The following is a 9,592-nucleotide window of genomic DNA, read 5'->3' on the forward strand; positions in this document are numbered from 1 at the left end:
CCTTACCTTGGACGAGGGGTATCTCCTCACCGCCGCCCTTCCTGACCTTCAACGTGGGATAGCTTCTCTAGGCCCTCCTGCGCCCATGCAGCCACGGCCACAGTCGCTTCCAACTCGGCATTTCTGGGAGCTCTAGCATTCTCTCTCTGCACTCTGGTACTTCCCCTCAGTACTCTGTGAACCTGAAACCACTCTGTGGGCTTCCCACAGGCTCAGCAGTAAAGAATCTGCCTGCAAAACAGGAGACCCAGGTTCGATCCCTGGGTCGGGAAGATCCCCTGGAGAGGGGAATGGCCACCTGCTCCAGTATTCTTGCCTGGAGAGTCCCATGGACAGAGGAGCCTGGCAGGCTACAGTCCATGGGATCATAAAGAGTTGGACACGACTGAAACAATTTAGCGCACAAGCACAATACCTCTAAAAATAACATCTATTAAATAGATGTTATTAAAAAATAACATCTATGAAAAGAACAAAGCAAGACCAGGGCCCACAGCTTCAAGACCAGCCCCCTCAGCCCCAGCCCAGCTTCTGGGCTCCCCTGCTCGTGAGAGAACCCCTCAAGGCTGGAGGGAGCCCCAAGGCCAGCCCTGCCAAGCTCTCTGCCCACCTGCTTCGTGCCAGGCACTCGGTCCTGTCCACCCTTCTGCTGGGATGCCGCTCCCTACCGGGACACTCTTGCATGCACCCCACCTCCCCAGTTGACGGCCACGGCCCCCCCAGGACACATGCCCCGGGGCTTCACTGCCAGACCTTCCATTTAGCGCTCATGAGAACCTCTGGGCAGGCCTGGCAGGATGGTCTGCTCACCTTGGCTAGTGAACAGCTGGGCCCAAACCACCACTGCAGGGGGGAGCCCCCAGGAGAGTGAGGGGCACACACCCGGCAAGGGGGGGCTGCAACAGGGTCCCATCCACGTACTAACTGGACCTGAGGACCCACAGCTAGTCAACCTCTGGGAGAGTCCTGGGGACACTCGAGTGACAACCGTGGCTGACCAGGACCTGGCCACCCAGCAAACACCACACACCCCAGCACTCAGCCTAAGACACCCGGCCTCCAGACCCTCCATTTGTAGACACTCCCCCAGGGAGAAGTGCTAATTCAATTTAAGCTAGATTAATTAAAAGTTAATCTCCCGCTTGCGAGAGAGGAAGGGAGAGCCTGTCGGGGAGGTTTGGGCCGAGAAGGACCGAAAACCACTGCCATGTGCTGTTGCCCTTCCTCCCCTGGGAGAAGCCTGCTCCTTGTCCTCCAGGACTCCTCTTGGGATTAGCCTGTCCACCCAGACTCTGCCCTTTGCTGTCCTCTTGTCCACCTCCTGGGGACAGGTGAGCCCAGGACACACCCCAGGCTCCACACGGTGCCCTGGCTCCTGTGAGACCACCAGAGCTGCCCCCAGCGCACCCCACCCTCATGCTGCCCAGACCCTCCAATCCAGCACCACCACCAGGCTGCAATGCAATTGGGCTGTGACGCGCATGGACACTGCTTCCCCACTGGTCAACAGATCATGGGCCACGGAGCCCCCACGCCGGCCCCGGGTGCCAGCCCTCGTGGCAGGACTGGAAAGGGGCAGTGGGGACGCCTTGGAATGGATCGAGCCTCCTTCACCCCCAAGCCCAATGATGGGGTCTGTGTCTCCAGTCAGGGCCAGCACTTCCTGTGACACTGACCTCTGAACACGCCCTCTCCCCACCACCCCCGAGTACTTTACAGTCTGCTGCCCTGCAATCCCAAAAGACTTGGGCAGATAACTGCTTGCCACGTGTCCTGTGGAGCCATCTGAACTTCTTTACTTGCTGAGCCATTAATTTTATTTATTCATTTATTTTTGGCTGCGCTGGGTCTTCACTGCTGCACGGGCTTCTCTCTAGTTGCGAGGCGCGAGCTTCTCATTGGGGTGGCTTCTCTTGGTGCAGGGCACGGGCTCTCGGGCACTCGGGCTTCAGTAACTGGGGCTCTGGGCTCAGGACTTGGGGCTCCCGGGCTCCGGAGCACAGGCTCAGCACCTGTGGTGCAGGGCCTTGTTGCCCTGCAGCATGTATGATCTTCCTGGACCAGGGATTGAGCTCAGTCTCCTGCATCAGCTGGTGGATTCCTTATCCCTGAGCCACCAAGGAAGCCCTGAGGTGAGCTTTTTAAAACAACTGTGTTAGTTCATTGGCGATTCAATACCTTTGTCACAGAGCACTCCTTCTCCCAACCAGGCCAAGTGGGGGATGTGGGTCCCAAATGCCTGGCTGGCTTAGGAACCCTGGGTCACGTCACATCCTGCAGGTGCCCCCGGGGACAAAGAGCCGGTCACCCCGAGCCCGCTCTCCCGAGTGGACGCTGCATGCAGATTCCCCTACAGCTTCTGAACAGGGTCCCAGGAGCCAAGGTGGGGGCTCCAGCGTGGTGGGTGAGCTGCAGCACCCCAGAAGCCCCTTCTGGTTCAGGCCATTTTTCTGCCACGACAAATGCCCCTCAGTCTCGCTACTTCAACATCTAAACTTGCAGAGACAAAACCACAACACTCCCGCTTGACGGTATTAAAATATCACTTTTAGAAATGTATCAGGGCTTCCCAGGTGACGCCAGTGGTAAAGAACCCGCCTGCCAAAGCAGGAGACATAAGAGACCCAGGTTCGATCCCTGGATGGGGAAGATTCCCTGGAGGAGGGAATGCTTGCCAACCCACTCCAGTCTTCTTGCTAAGAGAATCCCATGGACAGAGGAGCCTGGTGGGAGTCAGAGAGTCAGACACACCTGGAGCAGCCTAGCACACGGCACACAGGTATGTACCACCAGCTAGAAACTAGTCTTCTACGAGGAAACATGCAGACTGGGCTTAATAAACCATTTTGATTATAACAGCACCACAAGCCCAGGTGGGAAATTTGAAACCCACAGACACGAAGGAAGAGTGAACACTTCATGTGAGACCCGGGAGACCCCAACTGGGCAGGTGCGTTCTTCCCAGATTTCTTTTTCTAAAAGCTATTTATCTGGCTGCTTCGGGCCTTAGGTGCAGCACGTTGGATCTTTCTGTGTGGCGTTTGCAGACCTAGCTGTGGTGCCCGGCCTCAGGAGTTTCCGCACACAGCCTTAGTTGCTCCGTAGCATGTTGGATCTCAGTCCCCCGACAGGCATCCAATCCGCGTCCTCTGCGTTGTAAGGTGGATTCTTAACCACTGGGCCACCCGGGAAGTCCCTTTCCAGACTTTCTGCTTGCCTTTTCCCATCGCGGGTCGGAGAGGCAGCTTGGGGCTTGGCCTCCTCCCGGTGGGCTTGTCCTGTGTCCCTCCCGGGGCAGTGCCTGCCCCTGGCCATCTGGAGGCCCTTGCTGCTCCCCAAGCCTCTGCTCCGGACACAGCCACTGCCCACCGCCTCCAAGGAGAGGCTCCTGGGCGCTGTACCCACGGCCCCTCCCCGGGCTCAGCCCTGGGCATTCTCCTCTTTATCGCTTTTTCATGAATTTCTTGGGAAATGGAATCTATTAGTTTGGTGATATTGATTAGATGATAAAAGAGGTTAAAAAAAAAAGATACAGGTGAGATGGGCTTAAAAATCATAAAAGTTGTAACTGGAAAGAAAGTTGGAGGCAATCTGGGATTTTTTTTCCCTCTTTCTCAATATGGGGGTGAAATTGACGAAACATAAATCAACCACTTTCCGGCACACCGTTAGTGGCGCTTGCCTCACTCGTAGTTCTGTGCGGCTACCTCCATCGGTGTCAGCATGGCCGCATTGCGCCCCACGGAGACCCCTGAACCACTTTCAGTCTGTGGTTCTGCCCATTCCGGACGTCTTTTGTGAGTGGACTTGCGTGCTATAGGAGCTTTGTGCCTGGGTCTTCCATCTGGCCTCCAGGCTGTCCTCCGGCAGCCCACCTGGAGAAACCGTGGTCCTGGGGAACCACACAACCCCACGCTTGGCAGCTGCGGGCCCCCTACGTCCCAGGTGGCCAGTGGTCACACTCGAGGCCAGGCAGGGCCAGCATAGACGGGGCAGACACCACTGCTCAAACCTGCTCCCACTCCTCCCAGCAGGCACGCAGGGTGAGAACGGGCAGATGTAACCTGGCAACCTCGGGCGTGAGCTCTGGACGCCGAGACAGCGTAGACGCATCTTGAAATAATCCTGCCGAGAGCAGCCCGACTCCTCAGCGCCGGGCACACAGCTGGCGCCGCAGTCTTCCTGAGACCACACGCAAAACCAGCCGTGGGACAGGACGCAGCTGAGGAACGGGGAGGGGCTCTCCAAGGGGCCCGGGGAGGCGGCAACGAGTGCGTGCCGCCTGGAGGTGAGGTTTCTGCAGGTGTGCACACGCGAGTTCACCGTGTGCCACGTGCCCCCAGAGCCATGCTCTGAAGGCCAGCGGAGGTGGTGTGAAGACGTGCAGGAGGAGAGGCAGAGCGAGCCGGGCGCCTGGGCCCCGGAGAGTCAGCGTCTGCTGTCAGCAAAGGTGGGGGGGCTGCTGGTGGGGACCGGGCTCCCACAGCCCTTTCCTGGGGTCTTGGAGCCAAGGGGGGCGCTCTCTGGGAAGAAGATGCCGCCGAGAACAGCCGCCCCCGTGGCATCTGCCCACGTCCCGCCCACCACCTTCTCGGCAGGAAGGCCCAGCTCAGGGAGAAAGTGCAGCCTGGCTTTGAGCAGCCCAGGGCATGGAGACCCAGCCCCCCAGTTTCGCCCCAGAACGCTCCTTCCCTCCGGTTACAGCAGGTTCCCTGTGGAGAGGCTGCTGTGTGACCCAGAAATCCACAGCCACCCCAGAACCTGCGCCCTCATCTGGAAAAGGTCTCTGAAGATATGACTCAAGGGTCTTGAGATGAGATTCCTGGGCCTTGGAAAGGGGCTGAGAACTGGGAGCCCTGGGTGTGGCTCAGCTGAGACCCCTGAGGGGCGGGTCTGCGCAGAGACATGTGGGCAGGACGCCAGCCCAGGCGAGCGCCGCAGGAGTCAGCGCCTGTCTACGGGCATCAAGGGGGCCCCCCGGGGTCGAGGGCCTCACTTTGGCATCAGTGACAGAAGCCCCGCCAGCCCACCACCAAGTGAGGGCCTCTGACAGGCTTCTGTGCTTTTAGGAAGAAGTCAGCCTAACATCTCACAGGTGACGGCATCTTTGCCCTGCCCTCCACCCCACCCAGCCCCCACGTTTCACTGTGCTGCCTGGGCGCCCTCAGGCCCTGCCCAGACCTGCTGGCCCAGGGGAAGGCAGCTGCCCCTTCTTGGGCTGGAAACGGGCTCAGCCCCACCCCCACCCCACGTCTGCTGGCCGGGCCTCTGGGCCAGTCCCCAGGGCAGGCAGCACCAGGCCTGGCGAGGGTGCGGGAGGGCAGCTCTGGAGCATAGCGTGGTATGTGGGTGGGGAGCAGCTGCCCACAGTGGGGCTTGAGGAACCAGCCCTTCCAAGGGGAGTCCCAGGCACAAGGCAGGGCCTCTGCCTTCCCTGAAAGCCGCCACTTCCGTCCCTTGGGCCGACTTGAGGAGCTGAGGTGGCCATCACGTGTGGGGTGTAGGCACTGCCAGGAGCGGCTCAGGATGGTCAGAGCTGGGGGGCCCTTCTTCACAGGAGGCGGGACTGGCTCCCAGGAAGGAAGCCCGTGGCCCCTCTGCTGAAGATGGCCTCGGGGGTCCAGGTTGACTAGCTTGCCGGGAAGGCCTGCGGGGCCTGTGATCACCTGGCCATGCCCCCCGGCACGGACAGAAGCACCCCCAGGCCCCCCAACCCCATCCTGGGCTCCCAGGGCAGAGGACACAGGCCAGCCTCGGGGCTGAGGTTCCACCCAAAAGGCCAGCGGACGCGTGCTGGGCCTCAGTGACCGCCCCTCAGCGTGCGGGGCCCTGGGGTCAGGACAGGTGGGCCGTGCTCCAGACCCGGGGTCCCGGCCGGAGGAGTGTCCGGTGTGCAGACCCTGGAACTGGGATCACCAGGGCACGGTGGGGACTCCAGCCATCACCCTCAGAGGCCTCCGTGGCTCCTGCGAGCGGCCTGGGCATCCTCACAGCCCGGCCGCCACCGTGGGGCAGGGGGGCTCCTTACAGGCCCCTCAGGGCAGGAGCAAGTCCTGGTGAGAAGGTGGCCCCCACGGCCTTGGGCCCGGCGGCCACCTCACTGACTCCACGTCTCACAAAAGAGCCGCAGGTGGGTGTCAGAGACCCTGCTCCACAGAGGTGGGGGACCTGCTCTGAGGCGCCTCACAGGTTTTTCTGAGATCCTGAAACAGGGACCCCACGGGGCTCTTCTCTGGAAGGAAAGCAACTCCATCTTGGCCTGTCTGGGGGTCATCCGATGCCCAGCTTCCTGTCCGCTCTCCAGGGGCTCTTTCCACTCAGCCTGCCCAAGCCTCAGTCCCCAGCTTCCAGCGATACCACATCCCCGGCCCGGGGCCCAATTCCGTGTGTGACCCTGCCCCCACCTGGGGTCCAGAGCCACTCAGAGGCCCCACGGCACCAGAAGGGCAGCACAGGGGAGCCTGGAGGTTGGGAGCACACCTCGCTCTCAGCCCCGAAGCTCCTGCTGGACGGCACACTCGTGCGCACGTGCGCAGGGCCTGGGTGAGGCCGCTCTGGAGCACACGCCAGTCACACTGAGAGGAAAGGCCGCTGGGGAGACAGAGGCAGGCTCTGGGCCAGCCAGGCCAGGGAACCCGGTGCTGGTGTTGTCAGATGTCGTCGTCGGAAAGGGGGCGCCTGGGCCGGGCGGGTCAGCCCCCAGCAGGCGGGGCTGAGCACACAGCCTCCCGCCTGGAAGGCTGTTCCTCTTAACTCCAAGACTGGCCCCCGGCTGAAACTGCCAACGTGACAAGGCAGTCATCTGCAGCGAGGATGAAGGAGCAGAGGTCATGGAGGTGATGTCACGTCACCCAGCCAGTAGAGCTGCAGTCCCAGGGCTACGGCCAGGCCAGGCACCTCTCCGCCTTCCCTCACCGGCGGCCCAGGGGCACATGGTTCAAACCTGGGCAGGCCTGCTTGCCTGCGCTCGGTCAGACGTGGGCTACGGCCAGGGCACACGGCCTGGGCTTTGATGCCCAGAGTCCCTGGGCGAAGCAGGAAGGTGCTGGATTCCAGTTCTCAGCAGGAGAGCTCGGGTGGGAGCGCTGAACACCAGCGCCGTCCCGCCTCCCCCCAGGTGCCAGCACAGAAAGTGTCTTTGCAGCCGCCACACCCAACCCAACCTGGCCCCTAAAGCCAGGAAAGCCTAGGGTGGGCAGGGTGTCCTGGGCACCCCATCACCCTGGAAGGTGCCCTTTGAATAGTTTGGAGGTCTGGACAGCTCAGGATCACCTAAGGGGGTCCTGCTTGAAAAACACAGTTTCTTTGAAGCCTGCAGCCTTCCAGACACCAATGCCGGGCTCACACCCTTCCCCAGCCCAGGCCTGCCCCCTCCATACACCCACAGGGAGTCACAGCAGAAAGGGCAGCCTGTCAGGGGTCCCAGGTGTGGAGGGGAGGCGGAGCACCCATCACGGGGCAGTGAGGGCACAGGGCCTGGGAGCAGAGGCCACAGCTGGGCCTGAGGAAGCCCACCCTCCATACCCATCCAGCCAGGACTGTAACCCAGCAACAGGCAGACTCCAGGCTCCCCTAGCCTTCGGACAACCCCCACGTGCTGCCGGCCAGCTGTCCCATCAGTGTTTCCTGAGTGCCACCAGGGCCAGCTGGTCCTAGAACGGGGACAGCAAACACTGCCCCCCACCTGCTGAGAGTGAGCCCCGCCCCTTCTGCCCCTGCTGCAGTGGCCAGGCCACCTCTCCACGTGCCAGAGGACAGGCCTGGTATGGTGGGCGAGGACTTTCTCTTTGGAGGGTTGAGACCGGGCTCTGGACTGGCCAGTCCTTGGAGAGCGGGAGCCCTCAGCCTCATAAAAACCCCGGTAGGTGAAAACCTGGCTCTAGACTGGGCTGGGGAAAGGGTGAGCGTGGGGGGCGTGGCCCGACGGGCGTGGTCCAGATGGGTGTGGCCTGGTGGGCGTGTCCCGGGCGTGGTCTTGAGGGGCGTGGCCGAATCCAGGCTCCGAGAGGATCAGCCCACTGGGAGCCGCATATGCACTCTTCTCCCAAGGAAGAGCAAGCATGCTGGGCTTCCCAAGTCCCCAGATCAGGGTGGGAGTCCTCACTTGCTCAACAAGCTCAGCGGCACGAACAGGGACAGAGGCAGGCAGCACCAGCTGGGGCCTCCAGAGCCTCGGTACGGGGAGCAATCCCCGCAAGAACACTTTTAAGGGACTCCCCTGTCCAGTGCCCGGTCAGTTCCCTGACTGACCCTCCGAAGAGAAAGTCCTCCTCCAACCCAGAGCCCGAGAGGGGCGGGACCCAGGTCCTGGAGCAGCGGGTGGCCTCTGAGCGGCCCTGTGCCAGAAGGAGGTGCTCACAGGCTGAGCAGGGGAGGTTCTCCTCTGGCCTCCTTGCCCTCTCCACACTCCTCACACCAAGCTCCCAAAGTTGGAAACGACACTGGGTCTCCACGTTGGCCACGTGGCGGTAGTATGGGTGGTGTGAGCTCGCTCTAAGGAACCCTCGCTAATAACCAACCATGAAGATTCATGGCCTGGAAAAACAGCCTCCACCCGATGTCCTCGATTCCTTCTGACTGTTCCCACAGAGCTGTCAAAGCCGCCTCCACCTGGCAAAGCTGCGCAGCACAGGGATGAACAGAAGGGATTCCTGGGGAAGCCCGTCAGGTAAGCAGGACATTGAAGGTGAAGCCCCTCCCCTCCCCATTCCTGCTTCTTCTCATGCTGGATCCTCCGCACACCTGGCCCTGCCCTCGGGGGTCCAAACCCGGAGCAGCAGCTTGTCCACTGACTGAAGGGGCTTCCTTGCTCTGTGTTGCCTTCCTTGGGTCGCCAGGCATCCTGCAGCTAAGGCTTCACATGGCATCATATACGCCTAGAAACTAACTCAGCTTCAAATTCAGAATTGTTCACGCGGACAGAAACAATCACTAAATCACCTGTAACCAGAATAGAAGGGGTTTTATTTGAGCCACACTGAGGACCATAGCCTGGGAGAGTCAAGAAGCGCTTGAATTGTGTTCCCCAGACTGCAATATGGGGGCAGCTTGTAAAAGCAAACCCCGCCAATTTACATCAGTTGTTCGTCAGAAATTAGGGTCAGAGCTGGCAAGAAGGAAGGGTGCTGGGATGGGTTGTTGTTGCTCAGTCACGCCTGACTCTGTAACCCCATGGACCGCAGCACACCAGGCCTCCCTGTCCATCACCAACTCCTGGAGTTTACTCAAACTCATGTCCATTGACTTGGTGATGCCATCCAACCATCTCGTTCTCTATTGTCCCCTTCTCCTCCTGCCCGCAATCTTTCCCAGCATCAGGGTCTTTTCCAATGAGGGTTGGGGTCCAAAATTCAGTTACCAGCAGAGACTTTGAGACCATAAGGGTGCAGATGGCAGAGGCCAGCAGATACTGTTTTGAGGTCAGCCAGTGATGACCTTGAGTCTGATGCAGTTCAGAAAATTCAAGTTCTGTGAAGCAGGAACTGTCTGAAACCACATCCACAACGGCTCCGGACTCCTTCCTGGAAGCCTGAACCACAGTACCTGCTGTGTGTTCTCCGTCACACAGTACTCCGTGTGATGGTTAAACACA

The sequence above is a fragment of the Bos indicus x Bos taurus genome, chromosome 11 (genome assembly GCF_003369695.1).
Source record: "Bos indicus x Bos taurus breed Angus x Brahman F1 hybrid chromosome 11, Bos_hybrid_MaternalHap_v2.0, whole genome shotgun sequence".
Classification (NCBI taxonomy): Eukaryota; Metazoa; Chordata; class Mammalia; order Artiodactyla; family Bovidae; genus Bos; species Bos indicus x Bos taurus.